The following is a 9,773-nucleotide window of genomic DNA, read 5'->3' on the forward strand; positions in this document are numbered from 1 at the left end:
AATATGGCCATTTTGACATGAATTTAAAAATGCCTCAGATAGGACCAAAAAAGTGTCTGGAGCTTTCCGTCAGGGTAAGAGTGACAACAGGTTTCCACATGTCAAAATGGAGGAAATCTTAGAAAATGGCTTAATGGTTATTCATGAGAATCGTGAGAATCGTGAGTGTATCATGGGATCTCACCTGAAATCTGTGGCTTGACTACAAACCTGTAACCTATGCTACTGTGGCCTATAGAGCTAGAAGGATGGATAACCAGGTGTGTAAAGGTGTGAGGTGGGATCCTATTCCAAATGGACAACTAATCCCTATGTACTTGTGGAGATCTGAGAGGATATGATTGGTATAAGAAACACGACTAAACTTCAACCTCCGGAGGGGTCAAGAAAATTCAATTTCGTTGTCGGAAGGCTTCGAACCTGCGCAGGAAGATTCTAATGGATTTCTAGTCCATCGCCTTAACCACTCGGCCATGACAACAGTCTTGTCAGCAGTGAATGGGCCACCAGGCATAGCCTACAGAAAGTGATACTTTTACAACTGAAAGACAATGCAGTAACTCATTAACTCATTATAATGCAATAAAATGAATTGTTCCCCTCATTCATTATTAAGTACAGCTGTTTTCTAATTTCCTTGATCTTTGGTCAGCTCCAGAAGGTTTTCATTTGAGAGTGTTTATTATAAATTGTTATTTCATCATCTTATTATTACTGCTAAGCAGCATGACTCCTGAGAGTCACTAAACAACTGTCAGAAGTGGGATTTGAACCCACGCCTCCATGGGAGACTGCGACCTGAACGCAGCGCCTTAGACCGCTCGGCCATCCTGACTGCAGCACAGTACCTGGGTATCGGGTTAAAGAGTATGGGGTAAAATTAGAAAAAGGCACAACAACGCAATCACCACAGAGACCAGTAAATTTATGCACGATACCGACTTGCACTTTCAATAGTCATTTGTTTTTATCAATGAAAAACTCCAGTCATTGATTTAACCTCAATATGGCCTTCAATGGAAAAGAGTAGTAAATCGTCATTGAATGAAATCTAAACTGGCCTCAGAATATGGCCATTCTGATATAAATGATAAAATTCCTCAGATAAGACCGAAAAAGTGTCTGTAAATATCAGCAATCATCAGGGTAAGAGTGACAACAGGTCCACATGGGGGAAATCTTAACAAATGGCTTAATGGGTATTTTCAACGCAATCGTGTTATTTTTTGGGGGGGGGGTTTAACAAGGCAGCTCACCTGTGACCTGTGGCTTGACTTTAGATGTCTCCAGTTCGATTACCCTGCAGACTTTAAGAGTGTCTTCAGAATATGGCCATTTTGACATGAATTTAAAAATGCCTCAGATAGGACCAAAAAAGTGTCTGGAGCTATCCGTCAGGGTAAGAGTGACAACAGGTTTCCACATGTCAAAATGGAGGAAATCTTAGAAAATGGCTTAATGGTTATTCATGAGAATCGTGAGAATCGTGAGTGTATCATGGGATCTCACCTGAAATCTGTGGCTTGACTACAAACCTGTAACCTATGCTACTGTGGCCTATAGAGCTAGAAGGATGGATAACCAGGTGTGTAAAGGTGTGAGGTGGGATCCTATCCCAAATGGACAACTAATCCCTATGTACTTGTGGAGATCTGAGAGGATATGATTGGTATAAGAAACACGACTAAACTTCAACCTCCGGAGGGGTCAAGAAAATTCAATTTCGTTGTCGGAAGGATTCGAACCTGCGCAGGAAGATTCTAATGGATTTCTAGTCCTTCGCCTTAACCACTCGGCCACGACAACAGTCTCGTCAGCAGTGAATGGGCCACCAGGCATAGCCTACAGAAAGTGATAATTTTACAACTGAAAGACAATGCAGTAACTCATTAACTCATTATAATGCAATAAAATGAATTGTTCCCCTCATTCATTATTAAGTACAGCTGTTTTCTAATTTCCTTGATCTTTGGTCAGCTCCAGAAGGTTTTCATTTGAGAGTGTTTATTATAAATTGTTATTTCATCATCTTATTATTACTGCTAAGCAGCATGACTCCTGAGAGGCACTAAACAACTGTCAGAAGTGGGATTTGAACCCACGTGGCTTGACTTTAGATGTGGCAACTTCGATTACCCTGCAGACGATATTTTTGTTCTTCCCGCCAATACAATCCACTGACAACGACCGACGAGTTGTGCGTTCTGAGATGCTTTTTGTTATTCGCCTGTTTGTGGCCCGCCTGTGAAATTGCGCGATTCTTGCAATTCTCTTTCAGCCTCTCATCAACTAGCTGTTTTTGCAGAATATTAAAAATACGATAGTTATTCACTACTCATATTAACTAGGTATCATTTACATTACCTTAAGTCATTTAGGTGCATGACATGCAGGCGCTAAAAAGTTGTCAGGAGTGGGTTTCAAACCATGCCTAAAGGGGAGTCTGCGACCTGAATGACTTAATGGTTATTTTCAATGCAATCGTATTTTTACTTTTTCTTTTAGGGTTTAACAAGGTTTCTCACCAATGACTTTAGATGTGGCCAGTTCGATTACCCTGCAGATTTTAAGAGTGTCCATTTTGACATGAATTTAAAAATGCCTCAGATAGGACCAAAAAAGTGTCTGGAGCTATCCGTCAGGGTAAGAGTGACAACAGATTTCCACATTTGAAAATGAGGGAAATCTTAGCAAATGGCTTAATGGTTATTCATGAGAATCGTGTTGTTGTGTTGTTGAGGCATCCTGTCGGGCTGTATCACTGCCTGGTACGGCAACTGCTCCGCCTACAACCGTAAGGCTCTCCAGAGGGTAGCGAGGTCTGCACAACGCATCACCGGGGGCAAACTACCTGCCCTACAGGACACCTACACCACCCGATGTCACAGGAAGGCCATAAAGATCATCAAGGACAACAACCACCTGAGCCACTGCCTGTTCACCCCGCTATCATCCAGAAGGCGAGGTCAGTACAGGTGCATCAAAGCTGGGACTGAGAGACTGAAAAACAGCTTCTATCTCAAGGCCATCAGACTGAGATAGAAGCTAACATTGAGTGGCTGCTGCCAACACACTGACTCAACTCCAGCCACTTTAATAATGGGAATTGATGGGAAATGATGTAAAATATATCACTAGCCACTTTAAACAATGCTACCTAATATAATGTTTACATACCCTACATTATTCATCTCATATGTATACGTATATACTGTACTCTATATCATCTACTGTATCCTTATGTAATACATGTATCACTAGCCACTTTAACTATGCCACTTCGTTTACATACTCATCTCATATGTATATACTGCACTCAATACCATCTACTGTATCTTGCCTATGCCGCTCTGTACCATCACTCATTCATATATCTTTATGTACATATTCTTTATCCCCTTACACTTGTGTCTATAAGGTAGTAGTTTTGGAATTGTTAGCTAGATTACTTGTTGGTTATTACTGCATTGTCGGAACTAGAAGCACAAGCATTTCGCTACACTCGCACTAACATCTGCTAACCATGTGTTTGTGACAAATAAAATAAAATTGATTTGATTTGAGTGTATCATGGGATCTCACCTGAAATCTGTGGCTTGACTACAAACCTGTAACCTATGCTACTGTGGCCTATAGAGCTAGAAGGATGGATAACCAGGTGTGTAAAGGTGTGAGGTGGGATAGATGGCCTGCAGTCCTATCCCAAATGGACAACTAATCCCTATGTACTTGTGGAGATCTGAGAGGATGTGATTGGTATAAGAAACACGACTAAACTTCCACCTTTTACCCAAAACAACTAATAACATGTAAAACCAACTCAGAAATCCCTAACAAATGGATTCTTGATAAAAAAAATATCCTAGACTATATCCAGTACAAGTCAGCTACTCAGTAAACATAGTCTATGTGACTCTTAAATGTTTGTTTTTTTACCTCAGCTAGCATCAAGCTAACATATACTCCCACTCAATGTAAATCACGTTCTTCTCTCACTCAGTTCGACACAAAGCCAAAACAAAACCTTTCCTAACGTGATAATATCTTGACAAAGTTGTTAAATAGCATGTTATTACATATTGTGTATATATTTGAACGTTTGAAGTGCTGTTACATACCTGTAATAGTAAAAGAACTGACACAGTTTACCTCTGTAAAGTTCTGGTCCTTATTCTGCAGATGGTGAGCACTTGACCAGAAGTTAATGTTTCTCCTGCTACAACAGTGCAACAGCGCCATCTATTGGCCTGATGGACTGCTGACGCTAAAGTATGTAGAAAATACAATTTAGATACATTAAGACAAATACATAAACAAATGGGGGGTATAAATAATAAATGGGTGTCTGTTTTTAGTGACTTTGTTTTCAACCCATTACACATGCACAATCATACATGTGCATTTAAAGCATTATTAAGAACCTTGAGTGTGGAACTGCAGGGTGTTTACGCAAAAAACACATGAATTTCACATGTGAACACGGGAAGTGTTCCAAAAACATGTTTTAATGTAATCTTATGTGAAGATAATGTGATAACATGTAAAGCAACATGTGATTACATTAAACGACACATGTGAAAATGTGATCACGTTGTGTTCCAAAACATGTTTTCACATGATTTCACATAAAATGTCAGTTGAAATCATGTGGTTTTTCTGTAAGGGCAGGAATATAAGATGCATTTTGATGTTATGTTTGATGTTACACGATCTTGAAAATGTAATGTTCTTTGAGGTTCTTCCATGTATTTTCCATTTTACTTTCCCTCAGTCCTTTTCACTTTCCTTGTCAAAACAAGCTCTGTCCCCATCAAGACTTATTCAGCTTCTGATGGATTTTAAACCATTCAACAAATAGTTTTATAATGAAGAGTAGACCCAAGTAAACACCCTGGAGTCTTTACACACACATTGAAAGGCAAATGTCTCCAATTTGGACTCATCAGACCAAAGGACAGATTTCCACCAGTCTAAGGTCCATTGCTCGTGTTTCTTGGTCCAAGCAAGTCTCTTCTTATTTTTGGTGTCCGTCCTTTAGTAGCGGTTTCAATGGAGCAATTTGACCATGAAAGTCTGATTCACGCAGTCTCCTCTGAACAGTGCATGTTGAGATGTGTGTGTTTCTTGAACTCTGTGAAGAATGTATTTGGGCTCCAATCTGAGGTGCAGTTCACTCTACTGAACTTATCCTCTGCAGCAAAGGTAACTCTGGGTCTTCCTCATGAGAGCCAGTTTCATCATAGCGGTTCATGGTTTTTGCGACTGCACTAGAAGAATCTTTCAAAGTTCTTGAAATATTCCGTATTGACTCACCTTCAAGACTTAAGTAACAATGTTGTTTCTCTTTGCTTATTTGAGCGGTTCTTGGCATAATATGGACTTGGTCTTTTACCAAATAGGGATATCTTCTGAAAACCATCCCTACCTTGTCATAACACAACCTGTTGGTTCAAACGCTCTAAGAAGGAAAGAAATTCCACAAATTAACTTTTAAGAAGGTACACCTGTTAATTGCAAAACATTCCAGGTGACTACCTCATGAAAAGGTTGGAGAGAATGCCAAGAGTGTGCAAAGTGGTCAAGGAAAAGGATGGCTACTTCGAAGATTCTCAAATATAAAATATATTTTGATTTGTTTAACACTTTTTTCTTACTACGTGATTCCAATTGTGCTATTTCATAGTTTTGATGTCTTCACTATTATTCTAAAATGTAAACAATTGTAAAAATAAAGAAAAACCCTTAAATGAGTAGGTGTGTCCAGACTTTTGACTGGTACTGTATATATTATGGTAATGCAAATATGGTACAATCCAAGGGTGCAAAGCTTTTGAAGACTTACCCAGAAAGACTCACAGCTTTAATCGCTGCCAAAGGTGATTCTAACATGTATTGTGAATACTTAAGTAAATTAGATATTTCTGTATTTCATTTTCAATACATTTGAGAAGAAATTACAACATATTTTCACTTTGTCATTATGGGGTGTTGTCTGTAGCTGGGTGAGATGATAAAAAAACTATAATTTAATCAATTTGGAATTCAGGCTGTAAGAAAACAAAATGAGGAATAAGTTAAGGGTCTCAGCCTCCAGTATTTATGCTGCAGTAGTTTATGTGTCGGGGGGCTAGGGTCAGTTTGTTAAATCTGGAGTACTTCTCCTGTCCTATTCGGTGTCCTGTGTGAATCTAAGTGTGCGTTCTCTAATTCTCTCCTTCTCTCTCTCGGAGGACCTGAGCCCTAGGACCATGCCCCAGGATTACCTGACATGATGACTCCTTGCTGTCCCCAGTCCATCTGACCGTGTTGCTGCTCCAGTTTCAACTGTTCTGCCTTATTATTATACGACCATGCTGGTCATTTATGAACATTTGAACATCTTGGCCATGTTCTGTTATAATCTCCACCCGGCACAGCCAGAAGAGGACTGGCCACACCACATAGCCTGGTTCCTCTCTAGGTTTCTTCCTAGGTTTTGCCTTTCTAGGGAGTTTTTCCTAGCCACCGTGCTTCTACACCTGCATTGCTTGCTGTTTGGGGATTTAGGCTGGGTTTCTGTATAGCACTTTGAGATATCAGCTGATGTACGAAGGGCTATATAAATACATTTGATTTGATTTGATGAACACTTTCTGAAGGCACTGTATATCTGCTAGAAGGTGATAAATGAGCGACTCTTTGAAATGGGGTCATATATACATTGCCTTATAAAAAAAAGAAGCTATCGTGCTATAATCGGCATAGTTTCTCAGACCAAATCTTAATTCTGATTTAAACAAAGCAATCTGATCATACTCCAGTAAAATACACGCTACAGGGAATAAAAAAAAAAAGGCTTCTGCAAAGCACATATACATTGTCCAATCAACATCCACACATTGATTTCATTCTTCGGGTCTTTATTCAAACACAAACACACGTGGAATAAAATGCTCTTTCAGTGTCTTGTTGCAGGTTGTGCAATGTTCAAAAGTGTGTGAGATGTAATGTTTGTGTATGTGTGTGTGGTCAAGTTTGGACGGTCGTACATATGCAAATAGGCAAGATTGTAAATTTCAGGGCCGTGGACAGCAGCAATATTGGCATAGCGATATCTGTCATTCAGCACCACATGACAGTAAACAGCAGCCATCTCGTGTGAAGTTAGCACTGGGGAAATACCATGTAATGAGAAGCGAGGCCAAGGAGGCAAAAAGACTGAAGGAGAAGACTCCCACAAGAACTCTATGCTAAACTGTTCTGCCACATTCATTTCAAATGTTACATCTTTCGATTTGTAAATGAAAGGGAATACATCTGCAAATAATTGAAACTGATTATTCAAATGACACTGTACAGCTTTTGTGTGTCTGTGCAACATAGGTTCAATTGTAAGAAATTCCGTTCTCAAATGTCTGTTTAATGTGAGATGCAAAATGAAAAACACCTGTTAGACCATTACAATGCGGACTGTCATGCATTTTTACTATTACCAACAAGACAATGAAGTGATACGTGTCATGGAGACTTATAACGGATACTTTCCTAACACCAAAAATTCCCACGCTGAGCGATACTGTTTACTACACTATTATTCATACAATCCAAGTCATACGTTTATTGTCATTCATACTCTTATTTTTAACCAAATATCTTTTCAAAAGGCTCTGCTAGATGACATGTTTGGCCAGCAGCTGGCCTGGTACTTTAACCCAGAGTCTCTGGTCACTGAGCTCTCCAGCCTCCTGGAGTACCACTTGGAGAACCTCATGGCCAGCATGTAGTCCTACTGCAGGGACCATACTCCTTTCTCCTTCTCTCTCTCTTTTGAAGGAATTGAGGACTTGAAGTGCTTTGTTGAACCCTGATTAGTTAACACCCATTAATTTAATGCATTCTCTTGTTTTCTCTCCCCACAGGATTCTTGTGACACTTTGCCACCCAACAGGGATCTAGACACCAATGCACTACATTACTTTGCACTGAATTTGACCTTTTTAAAATAAAATAAGTTGTAGTTCAAAAACATTTTTGTTTCTGTCTTTTCATCTATTTGATTTTATGACCATTTCCTCTTCCTGGAGGTATAATGCATATATTAGAATATTACATGAACAATGATGCTTTATTATCTGCATATGGAAATAAAAAACAACGTTTAGTTGATTTACAGATACTACAGGCCCACACTTTATATGGTTTTGTACAGTGGTTTGTGATACTGGGGCGGCAGGGTAGCCTAGTGGTTAGAGTGTTGGACTAGTAACTGGAAGGTTGCATGTTCAAACCCCCGAGCTGACAAGGTACACATCTGTAGTTCTGCCCCTGAACAGGCAGTTAACCCACTGTTCCTTGGCCATCATTGAAAATAAGAATTTGTTCTTAACTGACTTGCCTAGTTAAATAAAAAATACTGTACTATTTAAAAACATGTAGGATGACATACACTGAGTCCACAATAGACTAGGAACATCTTCCTAATATTGAGTTGCACACTCTTTTCCCCTCAGAACAGCCTAATTTCCTCTGGGCATGGACTCTACAAGCTGCCCTAAGTGTTCCACAAGGATGCTGCCCATGTTGTGTCAAGTTGGCTGGACGTCCTTTGGGTGGTGGACCATTCTTGAGACACATGGGAAACTGTTGAGCATGAAAAAACCAGCAGTGTTGCAGTGCTTGACACACTTAACCCGGTGCGCCTGGCACCTACTAACATACCCCGTTCAAAGGCAGTTAAATCTTTTCTCTTGCCAAATCACCCTCTGAATGACACACACAATCCGTGTCTCAATTCTCTCAAGGTTTTAAAATCTTTCTTTAACTCCCCTTCATCCCCTGAAGTGGATTCAACAAGTGACATCAATTAGGGGTCATAGCTTCCACTTGGTCAGTCTATGTCATGGAAAGAGCAGGTGTCCTCAATGTTTTGTATTATCAGTGTGTGTAGTAACCTGGTACAGTATAAAGTATACCACTAGAGGGGATAATTGCTTCAGTCTTGAATGTTACTTCTCACTATCCCTACATTAACAGTCTGCCATTGTAGACTCCGGTAACTTGGGTATCTTCGTTTTTTTATATTTGCCATTAATGTCTGAACCATTTACCATCTTTCCCACTGAAACCAGTAAATCAGACTGTTAAACAGCCACCACTAACATTGATTGGCTGCTGCCAACACACTGACTCAACTCACTTTAATAATGGGAATTGATGGAAAATATATCACTAGCCACTTTAAAAAATGCTACTTAATATAATGTTTACATACCTTACATTATTCATCTCATATGTATATGTATATACTGTACTCTATATCATCTACTGCATCTTTATGTAATACATGTATCACTAGCCACTTTAAACTATGCCACTTTGTTTACATACCCTACATTACTCATCTCATATATATATATACTGTACTCGATACCATCTACTGCATCTTGCCTATGCCGTTCTGTACCATCACTCATTCATATATCTTTATGTACACATTCTTATCCCTTTACACTTGTGTGTATAAGGTAGTAGTTTTGGAATTGTTAGGTTAGATTACTCGTTGGTTATTACTGCATTGTCGGAACTAGAAGCACAAGCATTTCGCTACACACGCATTAACATCTGCTAACCATGTGTATGTGACAAATACATTTGATTTGATTTGTTAGTGTTCATGTGAGAGGGTGTTGTAGTGCATACTGACCATTAGTTGGATCATAGTGTGGGTGGTGGAGTTTATGCAGGAACACAGAGGGTAGAGGCATTCTCCATCACAGTAGAAGGCAGAGTAACCC

At 39.5% G+C, this 9,773-nt stretch overlaps 3 non-coding genes across 3 annotated transcripts; all 3 read right to left on the reverse strand.

The window, feature by feature from the left end:
- Nucleotides 1–399: 399 nt before the first annotated feature.
- trnas-aga (transfer RNA serine (anticodon AGA)) lies at nucleotides 400–481 on the reverse strand. The gene has a single exon. It is a non-coding gene; the product is annotated as a tRNA-Ser (tRNA).
- Nucleotides 482–752: 271 nt separating this feature from the next.
- trnal-cag (transfer RNA leucine (anticodon CAG)) lies at nucleotides 753–835 on the reverse strand. Its single transcript has one exon. It is a non-coding gene; the product is annotated as a tRNA-Leu (tRNA).
- Nucleotides 836–1,724: 889 nt separating this feature from the next.
- On the reverse strand, nucleotides 1,725–1,806 carry trnas-aga (transfer RNA serine (anticodon AGA)). The gene has a single exon. It is a non-coding gene; the product is annotated as a tRNA-Ser (tRNA).
- Between the last annotated feature and the right edge of the window lie 7,967 nt (nucleotides 1,807–9,773).

This window comes from Oncorhynchus kisutch, unplaced genomic scaffold, assembly GCF_002021735.2.
Source record: "Oncorhynchus kisutch isolate 150728-3 unplaced genomic scaffold, Okis_V2 scaffold2463, whole genome shotgun sequence".
Taxonomy (NCBI): Eukaryota; Metazoa; Chordata; class Actinopteri; order Salmoniformes; family Salmonidae; genus Oncorhynchus; species Oncorhynchus kisutch.